This window comes from Zalophus californianus, chromosome 15 (assembly GCF_009762305.2).
Source record: "Zalophus californianus isolate mZalCal1 chromosome 15, mZalCal1.pri.v2, whole genome shotgun sequence".
Classification (NCBI taxonomy): domain Eukaryota; kingdom Metazoa; phylum Chordata; class Mammalia; order Carnivora; family Otariidae; genus Zalophus; species Zalophus californianus.
In genome coordinates this window covers 56,089,202-56,116,871 of record NC_045609.1, presented here as the reverse complement: position 1 = coordinate 56,116,871, position 27,670 = coordinate 56,089,202, and the positions used below count along the sequence as shown (strand labels likewise).

Below are 27,670 nucleotides of genomic sequence, written 5' to 3'. Positions count from 1 at the left end.
AATATTATTCAGCCATTAAAAAGAAGGAAATCCTGCCATTTGTGACAATGTGGATGAAATTTGAGGACATTATGCTGAGTGAGGTAAGTCAGACAGAGAAAGACAAATACTGTATAATCTCACTTACATGTAGAATTAAAAAGAATCCATCGAACTCATAGATACAAACAATGTATTGTGGTTGTCAGAGACGGGGGTTGGGGGGTTGGGTGAAATAAGTGAAAGTGGTCAAAGGGTACAAACTTCAAGTTAAAAGATAAATAAGCCCCGGCGATGTAATATACAGGATGACTGCAAATAATAATACTGTATTGTATATTCGAAAGTTTCTGAGAGTAGATCTTAAAAGTTTTCATCAAAAGAAAAAAATCTGTAACTATGTGTAGTAATAAATGTTAATTAGACTTTTTGTGGTGATCATTTCACAATACATACATATATCAAATCATTATATTATACACCTGAAACTAACGTAATGTTATATGTCAACTATATCTCAATTTTTTAACGAAAGAATTGTGTCCCCACCCCAAAAAAGAAAATGTTTTTCGTGTATTACCTTTTAGAAGTGTTATTGCTTACTTCTTCACATTTAGAAGTAGAAGTTGCTTCATTTGTTTGCCATGGAGATTTCCAATTTGCCCAACATTATTTGATTGAAAAGGCAGACCTTTCATTACTGTTCTATAGAACTTTTTTTTTTCATAAGTCAAGTGTCCACATGAATGTAGTCTGTTTTCAGACTATCTTCTGGCCAATTTGATTTCAGAATTGCTGTAGACCATGTGTTGTGCCCATTTTCTCCTTTCTGAACAAGAGCATTTATAGCACTTAACCTCTGCTGTACCAACCATTCTATGTTTGGCATGGGGACAGATAACTTATCTCTTTAGTTCACATAGCTTCAAATGGAAAGGAACAGTACTCAATGCAATGTCACATGGACCTGTCCATAGGGCCAGTTAAGTGCCCTTCCCAGCATGGCAGCCAGCTTCCACTACAGCAAGTGATCCAAGAGAACACAAGATGGAAGGTGCATTGTGTTTCATGACACAGTCTCAGAAGTCACACTTCCTCATTTCTACAATATCCTATTGGTTATATATTCAACTATATTCAATGTGGGAGGGGACTACACAGTGTTTTAACACTGAGAGACAAGAAATCACTAGAGGCCGTCTTGGTGGCCGGTTACCACATTCTACCCTCTCTCCCTCTCATATGCAACACACACTCATCCTCAAAAGATTCATCCCATTACAGCATGAGTTCAAAGTCCAAAATTCTATACCTAGATCAGGTCCAGGTATGCATGGGTCTCCTTGAGTACTGTTCCTTTTCATCTCTGTGAATATGCTGTGGATGCTATTGGAATTTACTCCATTAGACAAAGGATACCCCACAAATCTCTTTGAAGTAAGCCCTTCTTTACCTCGGGCTTCTACTGATATTGGTAAGGAGAAACACACTGAAGCTTCATATAATCCCTTTTCTCTGCCTGAATGTCACTAAGACATCACCTTGCATCATTCTGAGACCTTCAAAAGGATTTTACAGTAATACTTTTTAAAAAATTATTTTATTTATTTATTTATTTGAGAGAGAGACCGAAAGAGAGCATGAGCAGGGGGCAGAGGAAGAGGGACAGCAGCCTCCCTGCCAAGCAGGACTCAATCCCCAGGACCCCGTGACCATGACCTGAGCCAAAGTCAGACACTTAACTGACTGAGCCACCCAGGCGTCCCTTACCGTAATACTTTTAACTTCATTATTAGACCATGTTTTCTGAAAGTGCCTTGGGTTTGAACTTTGTGTGGAAGCGATTTCTTAATTTTAGCATTATGTGTCATTTGGAGAGGCTGGGAATTTTTAATTCAATGATTTCTGACTCTCCTCACCCACTTTTTAAAACAGTTTACCTTTGATTTATGTCTCCCCTTTTATATTTTACTATAAGAAAACAGAAGAGATAAGGCACTCTCAATTCTTGGCCTGAAATTTCTCCTTAGCTAGGTCACCCAGCTTATTTGATATGTTTTCTAACTTCCATGTTACTACACACACTTGTTTGCTAAACTTTGTTTCTACACAACTAGGATCCACTTTTTTCAACATTCAGTAGACTTCAGGTCACTTTCAGTTAAGCCCCTGCCTGCTGTCTCCATGAAGGCCGTCAGGCTTCTCCCAACAGACACATAAAGGCTCTTCTTGCTTTCCCTAACCCAGGTACCCCTGACTGCCTAGTTCCAAAGCCACTCCATATTTTATGTTTTCATTACAGCAAAACTCCACTTCCTGACCTCAGCAATCTGTATGTGTTGTTTGTTTCTGTGTAGCAAATTACCCCAAACTTAGTGGCATAATTCAATCAACATTTATGATCTCATATAGTTCATGTGGGTGAGAAATCTGGAAGTGGCCTAGCTTGGTGGTTTTAACTCAGGGTCTCTCCTGAGGTTAAATATAAGATGTCAGCCAGGAATGTAGTTATCTGAAAGTTTAACGAGGCCTGGAAGATCTGCTCCCAACGTAGCTTACTCATGTCTACCAAGTGCATACTGGTTGCTGGCAGTGGACCTCAGTCCCTTGCCACATGTGTTGCCATGGGGCTGCTTGAACATCTTCATGACATGGTAGTTTCTCAGAGAAAGTGATCTGAGAGAGCAATAGAGAAAGCGCGTGTCTTTTATGGCCTTGTCTTGGAAATCCCACTCCATCATTTCCACAATCTTATTGGTTATGCAGATCAGCCCTCTACAATGTGGGAGGAAACCACACATGAGAGGAGAATACCAAAAGGAGGAAATCAGTGGAGACTGCTTTGAGGCTGGGAACCACTTTTCACCTTGGGAAAATCTCAGCCTTTATCTCTCCAAGCGCTGTTTTGGTCCCATTCTCTCTTGCCCCTCTTTCTGGAATTACAACTACAATTACACATATATTAGACAGTATGTAATACCTTTCCACTTTATTAGTAAATAAATGTCTCTTATACTCTTACATACATTTGTACCCTTTTGCCTCTCTGTACCTCATTATTTTTTAAAGATTTTGTTTTTAAGTAATCTCTACACCCAACACGGGGCTCGAACTCATAACCCCAAGATCAAGAGTCACATGCTCTGCTGACTGAGCCAGCCAGGCGTCTCTCTGTACCTCATTCTTTCCTCACAGTTTACTGATTCATTTAGTAATTCTTTTCTTCTTTTAAATGACTCAAGTGTTTTTATTATTTATTTTTTCTTATTACTTTCCTGATTATACAGCTTTTAATCAGTCATTTAGTGTTTGTTTACCACAGAGAATACATTATGCCCTCTGGACTGATTAGAGTCTCTCTGAAATTTACCTCTTCACAAACAATGAAAGCACTTTTCACATTTTAAATCCATTTACTCTCCCAGTGTGTCCTTTTGTTGTGATAGTCTTCATTTTTTTTTTTTTTTTTTTTTTTTTTTTAAGGAGGCCCCATGCACAGCAAGGAGCCTGATGCAGGGCTCAAACTCACAACCGTGAGATCAAGCTGAGATCAAGAGTCCAATGCTTAACCCACTGAGCCACCCAGGTGCCCCTCTATGTATTTTAAACCCAAAGAATTATTATTGTTATTTTATAAAGTCAACATTCACTTTTATATAACCACATATTTATCCTCCTCAGAACTATTTCTGCATTTCTTTTATGCCTTTTGGGCCATTTTTCTTTTCTCTAAACAATTCCCTTCAGGATTTCTTGTGCTGAAAGTCTGCCTGCAATACATTCTCTCAGCTTTGGGAGAGAAAGGCTAAAAAAGTCTTTATTTTGGTTTAATTTTGTTACTTTGCTTTACTTTTGAAGAATATTTTTGCTGGTTATAGAATTCTAGCTTTATAGATAGTTTCTTTTAACAATTTAAAGGTTTCAATCTATTCCTTCTGACTTCCATTGGTTCCATTGGAAAGACATTTGCTGCTCCTTTGAAAATAACATCTTATTTTTCTCAGGTTGCTTTTAGGATTCTTTATGCGGGGCGAAGGGGGTCTTTGACTCTGATGATCCCAGGTATCATATTCTTTTTAATTATTCTACAAAGATTCTTGGAACTTCTCAAATCTGTGATTTAATACCTTATCAATTTTGGAAAAATCTCAGTCAATATGTTTTGAAATATTGCTACGATTCTATTCTCTCCTCTTCTGAGATATACACCCAAGTTAGAACGCTTCACCATGTTCTATGTATTCTTAACCTTGTTCTGTATTTTTCATTCTTTTCTCTTCGTACTTTAATCTTGATACTTTCTACTTACATGTCTTCTAGTTAACCTGTTTTGATGTGTTCAATCTCTTATTAAATCCATCTATTTATTTCTTAATTTTAGTCATAATTTCAGTCCCAGATCACCAGTTGATCTTTTTAACAGGCTTTAAGTGCCCATTGAAATTCTCTATATTTTTCACCATTTTCTTGACTATATTAATTATTGTTATTTTAAGTTCTCTAATAACTCCAATATATAAATCATCTGTGGGGCTATTTCTGCCATCTGTTTTTAATCTGTTTTTTGGTTATGTGTACCCTTTTATAACACACCTCGTAATTTTTACTGGATGCCAGACATTGTGTATTAAAATGTAAATGTTTTGAATGACCCTATCTTTTTCTTGAGCCAGTTAAATTTTCTCCTGGCAGACAGATATAGTGCAAGTAAATCATCTTAATACTGTCTAGGCTTGGTTTAAGGCTTTGTTAAAGATGATTTACTTTTTTGTCCTTACTCCCTGGATATGGCTTTCCTGTGGTTTCTTCTAAAAGTTCATTGTATTTAGATAGTTTCTCCATGTTTACCAGTCTCTAACTCCATCCTGTCTCCCTAGTACCCTGAAGCTTCTGAATCTCTGTTCCACTCTTTAGCCTCAAAGATGCTTATACCTTTTACAACTTACAAATCAAAATGCATAATAGATCTAAATATAAAATTTGAAAGTATAAAAACTCTAGAAGATGATCCAGGAGAAAATCCAGTTGACATTGGGTTTGGCAATGACTTTTTAGATACAACACCAAAAGCATGATCCATGAAAGAAAAACTTGGTAAGTTGGACTTCATTAAAATTTGAAACTTCTACTCTGTGAAATACACTTAAAAAAAATGAAAAAAATCCACAGTCTGTGAGAAAATATTTGCAAAATATTTGTCAAAAAATTTTTATAAAAGTCTGATAAGAGACTTTTATTCAAATATACAAAGAAGTCTTAAAGTTGAATAATAAGAAAACAACTCAAATAAAAAATGAGCTAAAATCTGAACAAATACCTCACCAGAGCAGATATACAGATGGCAAATAGGCACAGAAGATTTTCATCATCATATGTCATTAGGGAAATACAAAGTTAACACAATAATAAGATACTACTACAGGCTTGTTAGAATTGCTCAAATCCAAAACACTGACAATACCAAATACTGGAGAGGATAAGGAGCAACAGGAACTCTCATTTATTGTTGATGGGAATGTAAATAGCACTACACAAGACCATTTGGCAGTTTTTTACAAAGCTAAACATAGTCTTATAATACATTCCAGGAATTGCCCTCCTAGGTATTTACTCAAATAAATTGAAGAGTTATAGTCACACAAAGTCTACATTTCAACGTTTATATCCGCCTTATTTATAATTGCCAAAAACTGGAAACAACCAAGGTGCTTTCAAAAGATGAATAAGCTGATGAACAAACCATAGTATATTCACGTAGTAGAATGTTATTCAGCGGGCGCCTGGGTGGCTCAGTTAGTTGATGAACTGCCTTAGGCTCAGGTCATGATCCTGGAGTCTCCGGATCGAGTCCTGCATCGGGCTCCCTGCTCGGCAGGGAGTCTGCTTCTCCCTCTGACCCTCCCCACTCTCATGCTCTCTCTCTCTCAAATAAATAAATAAAATCTTAAAAAAAAAAAGAATGTTACTCAGCAATAAAAAGAAATGAGCTATCAAGCCAGAAAGACCTGGAAGAATTTTAAATGCATGTGAAGGCAATTTGAAGATGGTTAAGGTCTCCAGTAGAATGCTGAGTGGTAGTTGTGGTAAAACAACAGCAACAACAACAACAAAAAAACAAAAAGCCATCCATACCATGTCTTAACTTTGATGCAAATACTTCTAAATTTAATCATTAATATGTTTTTTGGGGATTTTGCATTGATATCAGTTACAACATTAAGGAGTTTCCTCTTTATCCTACTTTGTTAAAGGGTTATTTTTTTAAATCATGAATAGATTTTGAATATCATCAAACAATTTCCCTCATTCACTGACTACTTAAATGGTCCTATTTTTAATTTGATTGGTTAATATGGTGAGTTACATTTGTAGAATTTTTAGTTGTTGAACCATTGTTGCATGTCTGTTGTAAACTTGGTCTGTATATATTTTTTAATATGGTGTTTGATTCAATTTGTTGATATAGTGTGTTTACATCCACGCCAAAAGTGAAATTTGGCTATAACTTTTTTTCATTGACTTTGTATGGTCTCATGAATATTGAATAGTTTCCTCTTTTTTTAAAAGTAATGTTTTCAACAGTTTGTATAAGATAGTGATTAGTTGTTCCTTGAAAGTTTGCTAGAACTACTTTAAACCTACCTAGAAATGTTGTCTTTATTGTAGAAAGAAGAAATTTGAATACTGAGTATGACTTTTGAATGATTATTTGACCAGATTTTTTGAGCTTGTTTGATTTATATTTCCCCAGAAAATAATATGTTTCATGTAGCTTTTACAAATTTATTGAATATAGCCATTCAATTTACTCTTTTAGGACTTTTAGCTCCATTATAGCTATTTTTTCATTTGATCTTTTATGTTTGCCTCCCCTCTCTTTCTCTACCTTTTTATATTGATTTATTTATTATTTTAAAAAAACCTTCTGGTGGCATTATTTTTTTCTCTTGTTGTTTTGTTTGTTAAATAATTAAATCCCACTTTCATATTTATTATTTTCTTCTATATTCTCTGGGCTTATGCTATATTATTTTTGGAATTGTGAATTAAGTGTTCACTGTATTTATTTTTCAAATTTCTTGTGTTCTAATATATAACCAGAAAGACCTGGAAGAATTTTATAATTGCCAAAAACTGGAAACAACCAAGATGCTTTCAAAAGATTTCCCTCTAAGCTCCTCTCTAACTAGCTGCATCTCACTATTTATTTACAAGTAGTGATTTTATTACCTCCCACTTCTAAAAATTTCATAATTTCCATTTTGATTTCTTATTTGGACCTTGGGTTGTTTAGAAGTGAGGATTTTGTTTTCCAAATTAATGTTGAAACTATCTTTTTGTAGTAATTTCTAATTTCACTTCATGTTGGTCAGAGAACATTGTTTTTATATTATCAGTTTTTAAAGTGTTTGTTGAAGATTCTGTTGTGTCTCAATATATAATTTTTGTAAATATTTTGTGCATGCTTGCAAAGAATATATTTTCTTTGTTGGATTCAAAGTATTACATATATTTATTTAAAATTACATATAAATTTAGATCAGCATTTTTATAAACTTTTTTTTTTCTGGCCGAGCAGTTTCTGAAACAGAGTATGTTAAATCTTTATCCGTGGTTTGAAATTGTCTATTCTTCCCCATAATTACAACAGTTTTTCTACATGTATGTGGAGTTATAAAGCTGGACAAAACAAAGGTCATGATTTTGATAATGGATTATTGCCTTTATCATTAAGAAATTATTTTTTTGTTGTTAATAATTTCACATTAAACTCTATTTTGTCTGGTATTATCTTTTCCTAGACTAGGTCTCTGGTATATTTATTACTTTATTTCTGTACATTTAACCTTTCATTATGGTATTTTTTTCAGCTGTCTCTTATAAACAGAATAAAGCTGATTTTAAAAAAATAAATCTGCATATTTTCCCTTAATAACTATCCTTAATTATCAGACACTTTATTAAGCTTATTCCTCTATCATGCCTAGAGTTCATCAACATTTATTTCATTCCCCAAAATGACAAAAAAAAAATCATGTTTTACTTCCCTCGTAACCTTTCCTATATATAGTACCTGCCACACTGATATCTGTTTCAGTTGCTATGACTGAAAAACTTACCCCATAACATAATATTATAAAACAACCAATTTTTATGTTTATGAATTTTGTGGTTCAGAAATTCAGAAAGGACACTGAGGGGATGGTTTGCCTCTGCTCTATAATGTCTCATGTCTGTTGGAAGACTCAAAGGCTGGGCACTAGAATCATCTGATGGTTACTTTACTCAGAAGTCTGGTGGTGGATGCTGGCTGGGAGGTGCATTGCCTTTCCACATTGGCTTCTCTGTACAACCTCTCTTTGTAAACTAGTTTGGGCTTCCTCGCTGCACAGTGGCTGGTTTTGCCAAAGCAAACTTCCCAAAAAGAGAGAGCTAGGGTAAAGCTCTATCCTTATGACCTACTCTCGGAAGTCACATAGCATTACTTCCATGCACTCTATTGGTCAGAGCAGTCACAAGCCTGTCCACCTTCAAAGGGAGGGAAAATAAATTACACCTCTTGATGAAGAGTGACAAGTTTCTGGAAAAGGATGTGGAACATCATTTTACAAATAATATTTATTTAACAATAAATTTTACCAATGATATGTACACCTTTTTTTTCTTGTATTTCACTGCCTTTCCTTTGTAGAAGTGCTCCTTTGTCAGTTTGCTCAGAGGGGATCAATTTTTGAGGCATTGAGATGTCTTAAAATATTCTTTTTTCACCACTGAATTTGGATGATGCTTTGGGTAACTATAGAATTCTGGATTCAAAATTCTTTTTCTTAACATTTTGAAGATATTCATTTTTTTTTCTTGATTTCAGTAGTGCTGATGAAAATCTGACTTCAGTGATTCTCATTCCTTTTGCAGGTTATATCTGATAACTTTTTGGACTGCCTCTTCTTTTCCAAGCTTTGAGGTATAATTGACAAATCAAATTGTATATAGTGTACAGTATGAAGTTTTGATATATGTATACATTGTGAATTGTTCACTACAAAGAAGCTGATTAACAACTCTACACCCCAAATAATAGTTACTTTTTGTTTTTCTGCAAGCACAATTAAGATCTACTCTCTCAGGATTGTTTTTCATTCTTGAGTCTCTAAAATTTCACTACAATTTGTTCAAACATCACCATACTGTGTTCGATGTCTCTCATTTATTCTACTAGGAAGGATGCTTTCAATTTAAGGATCTGTATCTTTTATCTGTTATTTCTTCCCCTCTATTCCCCGTATTCTCTCCTCCTGGAATTCATGGATGTTAATGCTTTTGGGTTGTTCCTTTACATGTCCCAATATTTCTTTTAAACATTCCATCATCCCAGTATAGCCTAGTGTTTAAAAGACTCTGGAACCAGCCCCTGGGTTCAAAGCCTGGCCCTCCTAATTACTAGATGTGTGACCTTGGGTGAGTTATAAGCCTTTCTGTGCCATATGTTTCTCATCAGTACAATGGGACTAATCCTAGTGCGTTCCTGACAGGGTTGAGAATTATATGAGTTTTAGATCTGTAAATAGCTTGGAACAATGTTTTGAAGACAGTAAGCCCTATATATAGTAAGCTACTCATCTTATTATCATTCCCTCCTGCTGCCCAGTGGACTAACTCACTACACCAATCTTCAGCTATGTCTACTCTGCTGTTCAGCCCATGTACCAAGCCTTCATTCTCAGCAATTATATTTTTCATTTCTAAAATCTTTGAGTTTTTTGAAAAGTCATTTGTTCTTGCTTTGTGTATCAAATACCCTCCTATCTGAGAATATTACTTTTACATATTAGTTATTAGTTTCACTGAGTGTGAGTTTTCCTATTTGGTTTTTCTTTCAGAGTTTACAGTCCTTAAGTAGCTAGTGATAATTTACTATGAACTCATCCTTGCGGTCATGATTTCCTGCTAGTTCTCAGTGCGGCCTTCTTGGTAGGAGAGATGAAAGCAAGTTGCTCAGGGTTATTGTCTGTGTTATACAAAGGGCCGTGGGGTGAAGATGGACTGCCAGTTTTGGTATCTGAGTTCCCTATGTCTGGTTGCTCCTCACTCTTACCCAGTTACATCAGACATTTCCTTCATCTCAAGACCTGCTCCTGGAGAATAAACACTTGTACTGTAGCACCTGGTTTTCATTGTATTTTATTACTCTATATTATTGTATCTGTTCCCAATTCTGGAACCAGGTCAAACACAGTAAATGGCCCATAGTAAATGCTCAGTTAGTGTTTACTGAATGCACAAAGAAAGGAAAAACAGAAAGTTAATAAATTTTAAAAACTGCCATGGCTTGTTTTGAGACTTTAAAGCAAGTTACTTTAGCACACATTTATTACATGCCTCTGCTAAATATTTTATATACATTACCTAGTTTAATAATATTCACCACCATTCAGTGAAGAGAATTGTATTCATTAGGATATAAGTTCAGCTCCTGTTATAGAGACCCAGGATACAGCAGCCTATACTTGATAGGAATTTATTTCTCCCTATGTAACAACCTAGATTTAAGCAATCTAGGATTGTTATGGTGACTTATAGTGTCAGGGAACTAAACTCCTTCTGTCTCATTGCTCAGTCATTTTGAGTTTCCTACCCTTGGTTTATGGCCTAACATGACTCATTACTGTCTCTTGATTCTAATCAGTAAGGATGGGAGAGGGAGAAGGAAAGGGCACAACTTTTCCTTTTAAAAGCATGACTTGAGATGTGCACACATCTCTTATGCTCATGTGTCACTGGCTAGAACTAAGTCACATGATCTAACTGCAAAGGAGGCTGAATCTTTATTTTTGGCAGTCTGGTGCCCTACTACATTTGAGAGTTCTGTTACTATAGAAGATGGTAGGAATGAAGATTTGAGACCATTACTGTTTATATTTTAAATGAATCTAAGAATACAAAAAACCACTTCCAATTAAATTGTGACTATACTTTCTTATCACTTAGAATTTTTATTATGTATTTATTGAAACATAACTTTTTGATTAATTTAGACATTAGCTGAATTATATATCACTTCTGTCCATACACAAAAAGGGATATGTAATGGGCACCTGGGTGGCTCAGTTGGTTAAGCGACTGCCTATGGCTCAGGTCATGATCTTGGAGTCCCGGGATCGAGTCCCACATCGGGCTCCCTGCTCAGCAGGGAGTCTGCTTCTCCCTCTGACCCTCCCCCCTCTTGTGCTCTCTCACTCTCTCTCTCTCAAATAAATAAAATCTTTTAAAAAAAAGGATATGTAAGCAAAAATAAATCATTTAAGATACTTAAAATTTTTCTTCACATTCAGAGTCTGACCATTCTCAATCCCCTTAACTCAGAAGCATAAATATCTAAATTTTTCTACACAGTGTTATCCTCTGTACCATAAAGAATGCTTGTGACATAGCATTTCTTTAAAAAGTGCCTCACTATTTGGGGTGCCTGGGTGGCTCAGTCGGTTAAGTGTCTGACTCTTGATCTCAGATCAGGTCTCAATCTCAAAGTTGTGAGTTCAAGCCCTGCATTGGGCTCTGTGCTGCGTGTGGAGCCTACTTTAAAAAAAAAAAGTGCCTCACTATTATCTCTAGTATTGTCTTAAAAACAGGCAACACCCATTCTGCAGAGTTTGATGCTGACTATGACTAAGAGAAGCTAGTAGCTTGGTACTGATTCTGGACAGCCATGGATCTAACTAAAAATTGGGGTCTTAAGAATATAGAAAAAGGATAGTCTTTATATATATTTACCTTGTATATATGGTATACAAGGGGTATGGTAGTTGTCCATATGGTAGTTGGACACCATAACACCATAACATGTTAGGGGACAACTACCATATATACAAGGTAAATGAAACCCAGGGAATGGACCAATTTGCCCAATGACACACAATTATCAAGTCATGGAGCCAGAGTCAAGCCCAGGTGTATCCAGCTTTACAAAACTACTCTAAAACACAAATACGGAATTGACAAGGCTTTGAGGACATTGGCACACTCATCTATTGTGTTGTGGGAGTGTAAATCGCTAACACATTTTAGGGAATGCGATTTAGTAAAAAAAAATTAGATGTGCTTCTGTTTAAACCCAACACTTCCAGGAGTTTAGTTATAGAAATATCAGTACAAATGTGCAAAAATACACATATAAGGTCTATATTAGTGGGTCACTTCTACAGGCTTTAAATTAGACACTGGTACTACAAATAAGGATAGGGGGAAGGTGGCAGGTAGGTTTAAATTTCAGAGCCAGCGGTGGTTAATATTGTCGTTGGTGCAAGCCACAGTGTCTACAACCAGCAGTTGCAGCAGCAAAGACCCCACTAGACCAGATCTATGGTGGGATTGTGGGAGTTCATCTTATCAGATAGTCTCCAAGACAGCTTCTCTGGCCCTGGCAGAGATTCTGCGAGTTGCCCTGTATTTTTCAGTGAATTCCTTTTCACCTTAAACGGTTACACTTGTTTCTACCGAGTGTAACTAAAAACTGTAACTGATACACTGGCCTCATTTCTTTTCCTGTAAATTGCCAAGTTGTTATTGCCTTTGGACCTTTGCTCATGTGTTCCCTCTGCCCTGATCTCACGGGCTGGTTCCTTTGTATCCCTCAGGATTTAGGCAAATGTCATCTGTAGAAACAGCTGAGATCCCATCTAAAGAAGTTCTACACCCACACTTTTCATTCATTCTCAAATATCTATGTTTTATTTTCTTCACAGAACTTACTACTAGGTGAAATTATTTAGTTCACATATATTTGTTTTCTTGTTTATTTCTTCTCCTCCCCACAAAAAGAAACTGCAGAAATTACCTCGCCTGGAAAAGTGCCTGACATACACAGTGTGGGCACAACAATATTTGCAAAATGAATGAAAGAATTTTATATCTTTGTCTTGTAATACTTAAGAAATTGGGAAATCCTTTGAAGATTCATCAATAGGAAGTTAGTTAAATAACTGGGGCACGTGATACAATAGAATATTATGTACCTATTAAAAAGATGGGGTACGTTTTCTTTTTTTTTTTAAAGATTTTATTTATTTATTTGAGAGAGAGAGAATGAGAGATAGAGAGCACGAGAGGGAAGAGGGTCAGAGGGAGAAGCAGACTCCCTGCTGAGCAGGGAGCCCCATGTGGGACTCAATTCTGGGACTCCAGGATCATGACCTGAGCCAAAGGCAGTCGTTTAACCAACTGAGCCACCCAGGTGCCCGGGGTACGTTTTCTATATCTTAACATGGAAAGAATTCTATAACACTGCTAAGTAAAACAGTCAAATGTAAATGAAAGTAAATATAAGGTGATATTTCATATGTGTAAAATGCCTAGAAATAATATGGGAAGATACTAAACAAACTGTTAAAAATAGTTAAATCAGTATAATGGGAATTCTAAGGTAGAAAGAGAAACCCCCCACTTCTTGCTTAATTAATTATTGCAACAATCATGCACGCATTGAGTCTTTCTTTTGGTTTTAAACAAACTGTCTGAAAAAATAGATTTATTAGAAAAATATTAAGGTTTGATATCCTTGGTAATGAAAGGAAAAGTTGAACACACAACTACTGAAAGGGCAGAAATGATACAAGGTCTCAGAAACTCCCAGAAACAGAGACGTAAAAATTTTCAGATCTTTCCACCAGTCTCTCACCTCAGCTTCTCCATGCATCTCAGCTTCACTCTATCTCACTGCCATACTTCTGCTACCTGAGTCTCAAGCTGGGGATGGTGGTTAAACACTAGAGAAAGCTGCCCTCTTCAGCTTTATTGAAGATTTCTTAGAACCATCATAGAGCCTATGCACCTACCTGCAAGTTTGTCCTAGGTGAAAGAGGAAGTAGTAAGGGAGATGGTTTGTAAAAAACCACCAATCTGACATTCAAACTGGTACTCTGAATTCTCTTGCCTCCACAGAATACATTTAGAATAATGTAAATGATGCAAGTTTCCAGTGTTGGACATACATGTTGAGAACGTTTACTTTGTCATTAGGGTAATTTGAGTCTGTCTTCTAGATCACCAATGCCTTCATCTTCACATAATCTGTAGGCAACAGCTCATCTTTAAGCATTGTTGAGAAGCCTTCCACAAACAATTTGGGAGCCATATGTAACTCTGAATAGGAACTGTCAATAGCTGCAGTACTAAATCAGTTCTTATAAACCTTGGTTATATCTTAAGCACATTTGTTTAGATCATTGATATTTTTACAAAATATTTTTGCCCCAATCAGTCAGTCCCATCAAAATACACAAGGTAATGTTTTAAAACTGCTGAGGTATTAGAATAGACTACCTGCTGGTTTGTTTTATTTCAATGTCTTAAAATAATAAAGGATTATTGCTATCTCAAAGCAACTCAAATGTCAATCAACTGATGAATGGAGAAACAATATGGGCACATCCATACAATGGAATATTATTTGGCCATACAAAGGAATGGAGTACTAATATATGCTGCTTTAAAAACATTATGTGAAGTGAAAGAAGCCAGGCACAAAGGACCACATATTGTATGATTCCATTGATATGAAAAGTCTAGAAGAGGTAAATCTATATAAACAGAAAGTAATTACTAGTTGCCTAGGTCCTGGGTGGGGAGCAGAAATGGGGAATTCAAGGACAACAGCTAAGTGGTGTGGGTTTCTTTTCATGGCAATGAAAATGTTCTAAATTGATTTGGGTGCTAGATGCATGATTCTGTGAAGATACTGAAAGCCAGTGAATTGTATACTTTAAATGACTGAATTTTATAACATGTGAATTATATATCAATAAAGCTGTTTAAAACATTTATCCATACAAAATATAGAAAGAACTTATAAAACTCAACAGCCAAAAAACAAATAATCCAACTAAAGAATGGGCAGACGACATGAACAGACATTTCTCCAGAGAAGACATACAGATGGCCAACAGACACATGAAAAGATGCTCAACATCACTCATCATCAGGGAAATGCAAATCAAAACTACAATGAGATATCACCTCACACCTTTCCAAAGGGCTAAAATCAACAGCACAAGAAACAAGGTGTTGGCAAGGGTATGGAGAAAAAGGAACCCTCATGCACTGTTGGCGGACATGCAAACTGGTGCAGCCACTGTGCAAAACAGTACAGACGTCCCTCAAAAAGTTAAAAATAGAACTACCTTATGATCCAACAATTGCACTACTGGGTATTTACCCAAAGAATACAAGAACACTAATTCAAAAGGATACATGCACCCCTATTTTTGTAGCAGCATTATTTACAATAGCCAAGATATGGAAGCAGTCCAAGTGTCCATCAATTAATGAATGGATAAAGAAGATATGGTATATATAGGCAATGCAATATTATTCAGCCATAAAAAAGAATGAAATCTTGTCATTTACAATGACATGGATGAAGCTAGAGAGTATAATGCTAAGTGAAATAAGTCAGTCAGAGAAAGACAAATACCATATGATTTCACTCATATGTGGAATTTAAGAAATAAAAAAAGATCATGGGGGAAAAAGAAAGGGGCAAACCAAGGAACAGATGCTTAACTATGGAGAACTGATGGTTACCAGAAGGGAGGTTGGTGGGGGGATGGGTAAAAGGTGAAATGGACTAAGAGTACATTTATTTTGATGAGCACTGAGTAATATACTGGATTTTTGAATCACTATATTGTAAACCTGAAACTAAAATAACCCTGTATGTTAACTACCCTGGAATTAAAATAAAAAATATAGAGAGTTTTTGTTTAAAAAAAAATATATCCATAGACAATAGGTAAAATTGGCAGTGCTGTATTTCAATAAATTTTATTTATAAAAATAGGTGGCTGGGGGGCGCCTGGGTGGCTCAGTTGGTTAAGTGACTACCTTCGGCTCAGGTCATGATCCCGGAGTCCTGGGATGGAGTCCCACATCGGGCTCCCAGCTCAGCAGGGAGCCTGCTTCTCCCTCTGACCCTCTCCCTCTCATGCTGTTTCTCTCTCTCTCTCTCTCTCTCAAATAAATAAAATATATATTAAAAAAAACAATTAAAAAATAGGTGGCTGGTCCGTGGGCCATAGTTCGCTGATCTCTGTTCTAGGGTAGTAAAATCTCATAACTTTTAGCTGGGTACTGACTTACGAGGAAAAAAAGTATTGCTTTTCCCAGCCTCTCTTGTAGAAGCTTGTGTACAACTTCCGGGAATTGTCTCTAAATGGAACAAGTGTGCTACTCTTTACATATCTCCATCCTCTGTTCACTAGAAGACTAGAACTCTAGCAGCCATCTTAGACCAGGAAATGACTTTGGAAAATGGTAATCACACACAGTGGGGCAACAAGCTAGCAGGAGCTTGGAATCCTCACCCATGAATGACCATTCTAACCCCAAGCTAATTTCACCAGATTTCTTGAAAGAAAAAAATAAGTTTATATCATATAAAAAGCATAATAAATAACTTTTATTTTGGTGCTTTTTGTTACTCTGTGCTCACAGCTAAACTTAGTCCCTACTAGGGCACCTGGATGGCTCAGTCGGTGAAGCATCTGCCTTCGGATCAGGTTATGATCCCAGCATCCTGGGATCGAGTCCCACATAGGGCTCCTTGCTTGTCGGGTAGTCTGCCTCTCCCCTTCCCCACCACCCCCCGCTTGTGCTCTCCCTCTTTCTTGCTCTCTCTCTCTCTCAAATAAATGAGAGAGAGAGAGAATGAAAGAGAGAGAGATACCATGAGAGGGGGGAGGGTCAGAAGGAGAAGGAGACTCCCCGCTGAGCAGGGAGTCGGATGTGGGACTCGATCCATGGACTCCAGGATCATGACCTGAGCCAAAGGCAGTCGCTTAACAACTGAGCCACCCAGGTGCCCTAAATAAAATCTTAAAAAAAAAAAAAAAATGAACTTAGGTCCTACTACTAAACCCTCAAGGAATTAAAAACAAACTCTGTTTCCTAAAGGGATTCAAGTAGATACCAGGGACATCCAATACACAATTCTATGGACATTATCATCCAATTCTATGTGTGTGTGTTTTTCAACAGCATTTCATTCCTACATTTGCTCTTAGCCTAAAGGCCAAGAATTGATTATAGCACTTCATTCTGATTTTACTGGCCTTTTGATCCAGTGTCTTGCAACTACTTGGGTTCATACCTGTAAGGAAGATACAGGAGGATACATTCTCTGATTATCCAATCTTTTGTAACTTTTTAAAAAATGTCATAAATACAGAAAACACCATATAGAACAGTTCCACTGTTTATTAAATCCCTCTTCTGTCCAAGTCCTGATCACCATGTGCACAGTCAATTGCGGGTTTCTCTATAAGTCCAGTAATGTGAACATGAGCTTGTCACCCCCTCTGCTCTACAGGACAGAAAAACAAAACAAAACAACAAAACAACAAAAAAACAACCCAAACAAAACAAACAAACAAAAAAACACCAGCACAGGCCTCTGGTGGGGTTCAACTTTACCTTGACATGATTAAGATAATGTATGAAGAGCCCTAAAAGTGTCACAAATGATCTCTAAATACAATATAATGTTTACTTCTGTTCCTAAAAAGATATAGGGCTTCAGAATCAGGATAGCGTATCTTCTCCATAAGGGTGTGAGGCATGAAACAGACCTAATATTTTCATGATCCCCTCCCCAATAAAGTATCTCTGTGTTCCAGAGTTACCCTGGTAGGTATTGAATGTTTGTATCCCCTTAAAATTCATATGTTGAAGCCCTAACCCCCAAATGCTGCTATATTTGGAGATGAGGCCTTTGGAGATTTAAGGTTAAATAACGTTACAAGGGTGGGGCCCTGATCCTATAAGATTAGTGTCTTTGTAAGAAAAAACATCAGCAATACCTCCGACCCCCTCCTCTCTCCTCACACAGGCACTAAGGAAAGGTCATGTGAGGATATAGCAAGAACATGGCCATCTGCAAGCTAGGAAGAGAGTTCTCACCAGAAACTGAATTGGCCAGACCCTTGATCTTGGACTTGTGAGAAAATAAAGTTTTGTAGTTTAAGTTTTGTAGTTTAAGCATCCCATCTGTGATATTTTGTTATGGCAGCCTGAGCATACTATACCCACTCTGTAAGGATGGTGTGGAAAAGAAGGTCCTGCTTCAGCATCATTTTCCAATTATCCCTTGATAAAATCCACTATAATACTGATATAATCATAAGCTGGCTTCACATATTCTGAACCTGCCTGATATTTCAACTTGACTCTTATTCTCATGGGTGACTTGGTGGATTTTGGAGGTTCCCTGCTGGAGTGCCTTCTGACTGCAACTCCTGTGACAGGCAGAATGACCAACCAACCTGAGTTGCCCAGGACTGAGGGATTCCTGAGACTCAGGACTTTCAGTACTAAAACAGGGAGAGTTCCAGGCAAACGTGAGCAAGTTGGTCATCCTAGATGGGCAACACATTCTCTTTCCCCAGTTACTGCTCCTTCTACAGCGTCAGATTTTCTGATAATCCACACAACACAGACTTTCTCAGTTGGAGTCCCATTTCCCTTCTGGGAAGTCCTCTTGGCCAAGAGTCAAAAGAGCTCCAGGCCAGCTTTTCTCGCATATGGTACAAATTTGGTGCACAAGAAACACTCAAACATGACTTGCCCTGACAAACTATGGGAATCACAGCTGATCCTAATATAGCAACACTCCTTTACTCCTCTGCCCAAACTTCTCACTGGCCCATTTCTCCTACCGTGGGATTTCTCAGATGTGAGTCAGGCACTATTGTACTTCTCAAAACCCATGGGACACATATCAATCTCCCTAAGTAGTGCCATTGAAACCCCACTCAGTAGACTTGAAGGGGCGTGAGGAAGCATAACATGGCTCTCTCCAAAAATCCTCATCATGAAATCACCTCTTTTATAATCTTCTTCTAAGCCTTGAAACTGGCGAAAAGCTCCAATAATTGAAAAGCCAGTTTTTTGACTGTGGTAACCAAATAATAGGGAGCAAAATTGCCTAAGGGCCCCAGATGCTGTGGCAGTCTGAAATCTTCTGCCACATTTGCACCAAGAACCAAGATTTCCATGGGCTGCTCCAGATGAGTGCAACACAGATCATAAGGCAAGCTTCTTCCTAGGAGGACCCTCTGTTGGCAATTTTGGCTTGAGCAGTCCCAGCAGCCTTTGCCAAATCTTCCTTAGACTGTACCGTAGTCTAGGACACTTCCACCAACCTCCCCCCACCCCCTTCATTGCGTTTGACTTCCATCAGTCTGATGGCTCTCCCAGCCTTCCCTGGCTCCCTCCCCATTCTCTCTCACAAGTGTTTCGTCTAATAAAATTCTTGCATGTTTAATGTCATCTTAACAACTGCTTTTTAGAGGGCCCAGACTAACATGAAGATGCTTCCTTTGAAAACATGCCTCTTGTCAGGACCTCACTTGGTGTTTCATAGTTGTTGTATCATAATGCACCAGGCAACACTTCCAGTTCAATATCCACTTATGCTACTAGGATGAATGAATGATATGGTAAGAGGGAACACCAGGGAAAACTATGGGATTTTACTTTACAGTTCTTGTTGTTCAATCCACTCTAGGTTTTGTTAAAATATAGGTCTAATTTGTATGAGTATAAAGCTGAAATTTTGGTAAGAATTATCATAGTGGGTGCTCAATGTGTGAGTGAGAACACTGTATATGTAAATCTGTTTGTGTGGGCAACTGGTTATAGGCCAAAACTTGGATGAAAGGGTTGTTACATGCTACCTTGGAATTTCAAAGCAACCTCAACCCCAGTATCAGCATTTTCCTTTATTCCTTTACATTTTCTTCCTCCCCAGTCCCCTCTTTTTTCTTTTCTATCTTTTCACTGTATTTCTTGTAGTGCCACTGCTTGAGATGTTGCTAAAAAGCAATAGTGGAAGTAGAATACAGAAATAGAATAGAGAAGCCTTTATTTTGCTTTTATCTGAACCTGGTAAGTTGTTTAAAAGTGTACCCCAAAGAAGGCAGAATAAAAGTAGCTTTTTATACTTGTTCTCCAGAATTTCAAGGGTCCCAGATCCTCCACTCCTTTTTTAGAAGAAAAATTTCTGACTGTAGTATATTTTTATACAAAGGTGTGTGAAAAACATCAATACCAAAACTGTACTTTGATAATATCCTGACAGAAACCCAATGCTTTTCCAAGCAAAAGAATTCCTCTCTGTAATTTGTATCAAGGACTATCAATTGTCAAAATATGACAGCATGCCTTTTGTCATTATAATACCAGGGAACTAAGAGAGGTTTACTGTGGTCAATTTGTTTATTTCCCTATATTAAAAAGAATTGTAGCAGATGTGGAAAATAAAGAGAGAAGAAAATAAATGGCCACTCTTCAAATACAATCATTCTTAATTCTGATGTATTTGTTTTTTACTATGCATAATTTGTTTTTACAAAAATATTACTTCACCCCCATGATGTCTAGCACTGGGCTCTGACCTCCCCTGAGGATGTGGTGCCCCTGGGACCTCTGACACCCATGGGTCTGAGAGGTCCCATTCTAGGGAGGTGCTGGGGTATGTTGCTACTTCCCCACCTGATAGCCTCTGCGGGGGGGGGGGGAACAAAGAAAAAAATGACTGAGTGGCTATTCACACTTTATCATTTGAAGGCTGGTTATAGTTAATGCTGACATAAGATCGAAGTATTGGTTCTCACTCATATTCTAAAGGAATGGAAACCAGGAGAAACAACTGATTCGGTGGAAAGTCGAAGATAATGGTTGTCAGGCCTTTATTATTGCCAGAGACTATTTGCCAATGATGACGGGCCTCGAGCTGTCCGAACAGTCTTGACTTTACAAGTGCTTGACAGGGGTTAAAATGTTTCCCAGGGCCCAAGAGTCAGTGCCAGTTCCCTCAGTTAACCGGCGGTTGAGGGCAGCAAGAACCCTCCGCGTGCAGAGTCAAGGGGCAGGGGACCAAGTGAAATCGCAAGACACTGGGTTAACGAAGGTGACCACGGCACACGGTTCGGCTTTGTCCACCGCAAAGACCACGGTGGCTGTGGCTTAGCCCTACTCCAAGGACAACAATGCTGAGCTGAAGGTGAACGCCCTTGCAGAAGTGGCCTGCCAGGTGCAAGCACCAGGGGTTTGGGGTTTTTCTATATGGAAGCATTACAGAAGAAATTTAAAGCACTGGCTCCACAGACAAATTGAGGGGATTAGAGCAGCTCCAATACGAGCTGTATTATCTTAGACAAATCACTCGCCCTCTCCTGGCCTTAATTTCCCCGTAATGGAAACGATACCATTTCTTCCTCCTGGACCTGTTGTGAAGAAAGGATTCAAATGGCATGGCAATACTGGTGTTGGGTACAACACGTGACGCGTAAAACCCGTTACAAGAAGGTGGTAATATATAAGGCTCCCAACTCTTCCCCGTCACCCTCAGCGTCTCTACCGGACCCGCTTCCGGGTCCCTTTCACCTCAGCCGAAAGCAAATCCCTCCGCGCTCGCGTCACTTCCGGGAGACTCTGGCGGCGACTCTTCGAAATACCCGGATGCAACTATCATGGCTACCATCAGTGAGGGACCGCAAAGGAGATCGAGTCAAGAGCTGCCCGGAAAGCGCTCAGAGTTGGGGCTTCATGGAGGCCTGTCAAAGGACAAAAGATGAGATTATTGGGCGGCAGGGTGCCCCAAACGTCCTAGGAACGGCGCTTCCGCGTTTCCTGTTAGCTGGCCGCCAAGTTTTTCTAGAGGAGTCGCTCCTTTTGGCAGGGTGGGGCCTCACTTCTTGCTTGGGCCTTCCTTGTGTGCCGGGTTTTGGTTTCCGTCACCCCGCTTAGCCCTGGAATTGCGTAGGCAATGCGGGCGCTGGCGGGGGGAGGAAGGGGCGGGGCAGAGGCTAGGACGGAGAGGGGTGGGGCGCGGCGGGATATTTGGGGTACCAGAGGTTTGGGGCGCCCCACCAAATGCAGGCATCCTCAAGGTGCTGTCCCATTGGAGTCTGGTTCCTTTATTTGACCGACATACACCTTGCCTTGGGGCTCTCATATTTGGCCATAGGGCTCTTCTCTGCTGACCCAACCATACTCAGCATTAGACTTTGATCCTCGAATAATATCCAGGATGTGTATAGTGAAGTATGCGATTGGTTTTTTAAAAATCCCAAATATAAGCAAACTAATAATGTTTCAGAGTTTTAAGTTTCAGAATTAATAGGGAAACAATACATGTTGAGTATGGGGTTGGTTTCCTTTTAAGGTTTAAATTTGGATAACATGTTAGTGCTTGTGAGATTTTTTAACGAAAGCACTCTTAAAGTAACTGGTATGAGAAAATATGCTAATATTTAAAATATTCAGAAAATTGTTGCACTTTGCTACTGCGCAGTTGTCATGATGAAACACGAAGACACCAGAATTGTACCTCAGGATAAGACTTTAATTGCGAGAGCCTTCTGCAAATACAGTAATTCTAAATACAGATATATTCATTTCAGTTAGTTCTCTTTGCACAGTGGCCTATAGGTTTTGTCTTCAGGTGAAACAGGAACAAATGTGAGTTGATTGGTTAACATTTCCTAGTAGTTAAAACGACTTTTGAAGTGCTTAACTGTATATCGGTTGCATTCAGAACCTCAGTTGAAACCATTTTTATTTGTCTGAAATATATAATGAACTCATAATGTAAAAATACATATAGAATGTTATAACAAAAATATAGAAACTAATATGTAAAGCAAGTTGACCCCATAAAACATAGTGTGCTATAATTTGGATTTTCACTTAAACTCTCAAAATTAGAAGAGCTAACCAGAAATGCTTAAAAAAAGAAATGTAGACATTTACCCCTTCTCTAAACATGCCATTGTTTGAACAGAAAACAAAATGACATTGGAAAGCACCTGGGATTTATTTTTACAGTTATACTATATGCAAGGCACTGAGTTGATGATGGATAAAAAAGTGCTTTACAACATATAAAGTAATATATTGATCGTGAACAGTTAATACTCTCACTTCTGACCAAATCATGTCTCCTCATGGTACATTTTAACGTCCCAAACTTGTTCTTGTACAAGTATTAATATACATGGTTGTAATCGTATTTTATAGAAAACAAAAATAAATGAACTGTTTACACATTTTGAATATTTTTTCTTGTTTATATGTTGTTTCAGATTGTATTTATAAATGCATTTGTACACAGTAGAGTCCTTAGTAACTTGATAATCATAGTTTTTTGTATGGTTTTTTGCAGGTAGGTCTACTGGGTTCTTGGCACAGTACCATATGGACCTGGACAAAGCATTGTTAAGGTGGAAATTTTTATTGTATTAATCAGTTCAAACATTTGACCAGTTTATGTATTTTCCAGTATTTTAGTTAGATAACTAGATGTGGGCTTCATAATAGTGAGCAATATTTGTAGGATAATTGGTCACTTTAAATTTCCTCCCAAATGTAAAATTTGATCTCAAATAGTTAAGTTTTACAGAGCACTAACTATATGCCAAACTCTGTGTTAAGTCCTATACATACATTATCTTACTTAATACAGTATCATGAGTTCGGTCTGTTAAACTCCTTTTTTTACAGTTGGAGAAGCTGAGGCAAAGAGGGATTAAGTTCCTTGTCCATGGTCCCAAAACTAGAGCCATATTCTAGAGCCTTTCTTTCCATATATTTGAAGACTTTGGTAGAAGAATAAGAATAGAAGTTAGGACCTGGGCTCTGGTACTACCACCTACCCTGCTTTGTAAATTAGGGCAAGTCATTTAATCTCTCTGAATTTCATTTTCCTCTCCTACAAGAAATGAACACTTTATCAACTATTATATTTTATGGAGTCTTGAATCGTCAAGAATCCTTAAGAGTCCTTTCACCATTGTCTCCCGTATTTTCTTCCAAGCCTCTGACACTGTTCCATGAGTTTTGATGCACATGCACAGGCAGTGACAACTCTCCCTTGAGTGCAGCCTGGTCTGACCACATTGTAAGATGTGACTGATTTCACATCGTCAAAATGTAAAATAACGTGCATCTTGGAATTGATAACATATAATAAATGATCTCTAAGCTCCTTTCAACCCCAATTCTATGACGTGACTGACTAACTTATTGCTGGTTTATGTATTTTTTAATATGAATGATTCAAGATAAAACAAGCTTCTTGGTAGTGGGAAAGTTGGAACCATTCCTGTCTTTTTCATTGCTAAATCTTCAATACCCAGAACAATGCCTGGCATAGTAAATGCTCAGTAAATATTTGTTGAATGAATTAAGCAAATCTTCATTTTACATTACAAATACAACATCTTAAAAAACTGTTTGACTTGAATTTGATGTAAAACAGAATACTATCAACAGTGCAAAAATATTTTGCTAAAATTTTTTGGGTTCAGGAGTGTACCGTTATAAAACAGTCTCTTTGTTTCCAAACATCTTTTCTGTGCGTTGTTATTGATTGTCATCAAGTGTGTGGTACGTTTTGTACCTTGAAGAGGTATAGTAAAAATCGAAATGCTGCCATAGAGTTTTTAACAAGGCATCAAACTTTTTTTTTAAACTTGCAAAAGTATGGGAACACTGATTAATTATATAGAGATTTTCATTTTAACAAAAGTTGGAAAATGTTATTTGATATCTTTATTAAATTTTTATGTGTATTCTGGAGGTGATTAAACATACCATCCTTCCAAATATACAAATAATATTAAATATGTCTGAGTTATCAATGATGAAAATGAACTATAATTGAAAGATATGTTGAAACTCTGTGAATGGGCAGAAAAGTATTCAAGTTTTGGGGTGCCCAAGTGTAAGATAATGTAAGTAAAGAGATTATCCCAACTATATTTATAGTATGTCAGATGAGGTCTGTACTTTCAGTTAGAACCCAGGAAGGGGACACTGTAATTATTACAGAATTCTAGACTATTTTCTGGTGATAATCAGCTAAGTGTTCTCCTGTGGCCAGAAAAGCTAACAACATGTGAATTATCATCAAAAAAAGGATTTGGGAAAAATTAAAAAAAATTCTTACCCTGGGGCGCCTGAGTGGCTCAGTCGTTAAGCGTCTGCCTTCGGCTCAGGTCATGATCCCAGGGTCCTGGGATCGAGCCCCACGTCGGGCTCCCCGCTCCACGGGAAGCCTGCTTCTCCCTCTCCCGCTCCCCCTGCTTGTGTTCCCTCTCTCGCTGTGTCTCTCTCTGTTAAATAAATTAAAAAAAATCTTTAAAAAAAAAAAAATTCTTACCCTGAACAACACAATGGTCTATCTAAACATGAAGGTACAGGCAGTTATTTTACATTCATGATGGATAGATCTAGAATGTTCAAAATCCTTTTAATTCCTAAATATGACTATAGATACTGTTTTCCTGACTTAATTCTGGAAAAGCTATATGCCTACATACCCACCTTTTAAAGACTAAAATACATAGCTACTAAAATTTCTGCCACTAAAATAAAGCTCTGTATCACATTACAGCATATTATTACTGGATGAACATTAACCACTACTCTGAATTTCCACTATCAGTTTGCTTTTCTCAGGGCACCTTTTCATAGAAAACACAGTGTTTTATTCTTTTATAAGTCACGGCCTGTGCAATAGTGAGGAGGGAGTAGTGTTCACTTCATGCTTATTCCCTTGCACCGGCTATATAAACGTATCCTTTCCCGAAGCCCCAAACTCAAAGGAGAATAAGGCCAAGGGCCCACGAGACATTATAAGTTCAAATGAAATAACTCAATTTATGAGGTTTTTACAGAAGTTTATGTGTATTGATTAAAGGCTTATTCCGGTACAGTTTTGGAGAAGTGAAGGAGGAGTGATATTTATCATTAAATTTGGGACAGATATGTTCATTGAGTTCAATAACTGAAGAATTTTTTTAAGTACCTAATGGTAGTGCTTTGTACCACCTCAAAAAACTTTTTTTTAAAACTTCTACTATTTTCACATCTTTTTTTCCTTCATCTTTTTGTTTCCCTATAAATAAATCAGTAAACCCCCTCCCCGTTCCTGGGCTGCCAACCTCCCTAACCTCCTGCCAGCTATGATTTCATATGACTTCATCTGGATAAAATCCTAGGATACATTCATTTTGTTTTGTATACTCCACCTGTTTAAGAATTTATGTCAAATATATATGATTTGGAAAATCTGACATTTGGATAAAATAAATATAAATCAAAATAATAAAATGAGAAAGTCATGGGACACTTGAAAATAAACCAGAAACAAAATTTTAAAACCTTCTCTGGTTATTTATAAGTATCACATTTAAACTCTAGGGCAAGTAAATCCCTCAAAAGTTTTTAGAAAAGGAATACAAATGGAATGTTGCTAATTCATTATTGTTTTCAGTTTGGTACTTTAAAGGTAAAGGATTTTGCAAGTTCATGTAGCAGCAACCTTATTCAAATTTTGATTTTTTTCCCTTTGAGGTCTCAACCATGACTTCTTTTAATAGAAGGTGTTTAGAAATGTTATGCTGCAAGTTGGTGAAGAAGTACTGCATCTCCTTTCTAATATTTATTCGAAAATCATTTTTTTAAAGTAATCTCCCACTCATCGCGGGGCTTGAACTCACAACCCCAAGATCAAGCGTCAGATGCTCCACCGACTGAGCCAGCCAGGGACCCTAGAAAATCATTCTTTATAGTCAAAACTTAAAGTCTTGATGACCCATTTTCATAGGCAGAAAATTATTTTTATGCTCTGCCTTCTAATTTGGTGACTGTGAGAAGTCTCTTGTCTAACAAATGACATTTATTAATGCATGCCTACACAGGGTTGAGAGACAGACATGAAAAGATCTACACCTTGCCACAACCCTGGAAGTACCTATATGAGAGTGACATTTAAACACATTAAGTGCGAGGACGGCTGACCTGTACTATGGTGAAAGTATGTACAGGGTAGAGAGAGACACAGGTGATCCTTCCTGAGGTCTGGAGAGCATGTTAAAAGGGGGAGAGGGGCTTCATAGAACTGTGATACCTTGGATAGTCAGGATCCTTTGAAGAAGCGCTCTAAATAATTTGGTGGCTGTGTTTCTTAACAGGGACATTATTAACATAGGATAGGACAGTTTATCACTGTACTGGACTCCTAAGCGATGTAAAATACTTAGCATCCTTAGCCAAGGATGGTCTTTTCCCACTAACTAGCCTCAGTTGGCATCATGAGGAGCAGTTAGCTTCCCCGCTTCTCAGTTCTGATCCTTATGCATGCTCACACAAACTGCATCGCTTTCGGGTGCTTTCTGTCCATGTGTGTCATTCTCATTCATTCCTTGCATTCTCCAAAGACTTTGGTACCTGACTCACAGTTTCTCTCCCTTTCCCGAGTCCCACCTTTAAGCCAAGTTACATAAAATTCCATGTGGGTAACCCAGGCAATATCCTGGTCTCTTGTTTGCTTCAACTTCTCAAATTCAGTGACCTTTACCTTTTCTATAAAGCCACCCACTCCCTGGACCTTGTCATCACTTATGTCAACTTCACCCTTAAAAACTTAAAATAAACTCTTCTACTTTCTGCCCATTTTCCCAGCTTCCTGACTGAATGACTTCCAGTGCATCTATACTTCAAGAACACCAGGGCCTTGACTGTGCTACTCTCCCCTGTCAGTTTCTTCTTTTCGCTTCCCATCACTTCAACCGCTGCACAAGACTCTTGCAATCTTGTCCTGTTAAACCTATTCAAGAAAACCCAACCGTAG

At 37.7% G+C, this 27,670-nt stretch overlaps 1 non-coding gene across 1 annotated transcript; it reads left to right on the top strand.

Annotated features, from left to right (window-relative positions):
- Positions 1-20,393: 20,393 nt before the first annotated feature.
- On the top strand, positions 20,394-20,483 carry LOC113923995. Its single transcript, XR_003520499.1, has one exon. It is a non-coding gene; the product is annotated as a small nucleolar RNA SNORD88 (small nucleolar RNA).
- Positions 20,484-27,670: the final 7,187 nt, after the last annotated feature.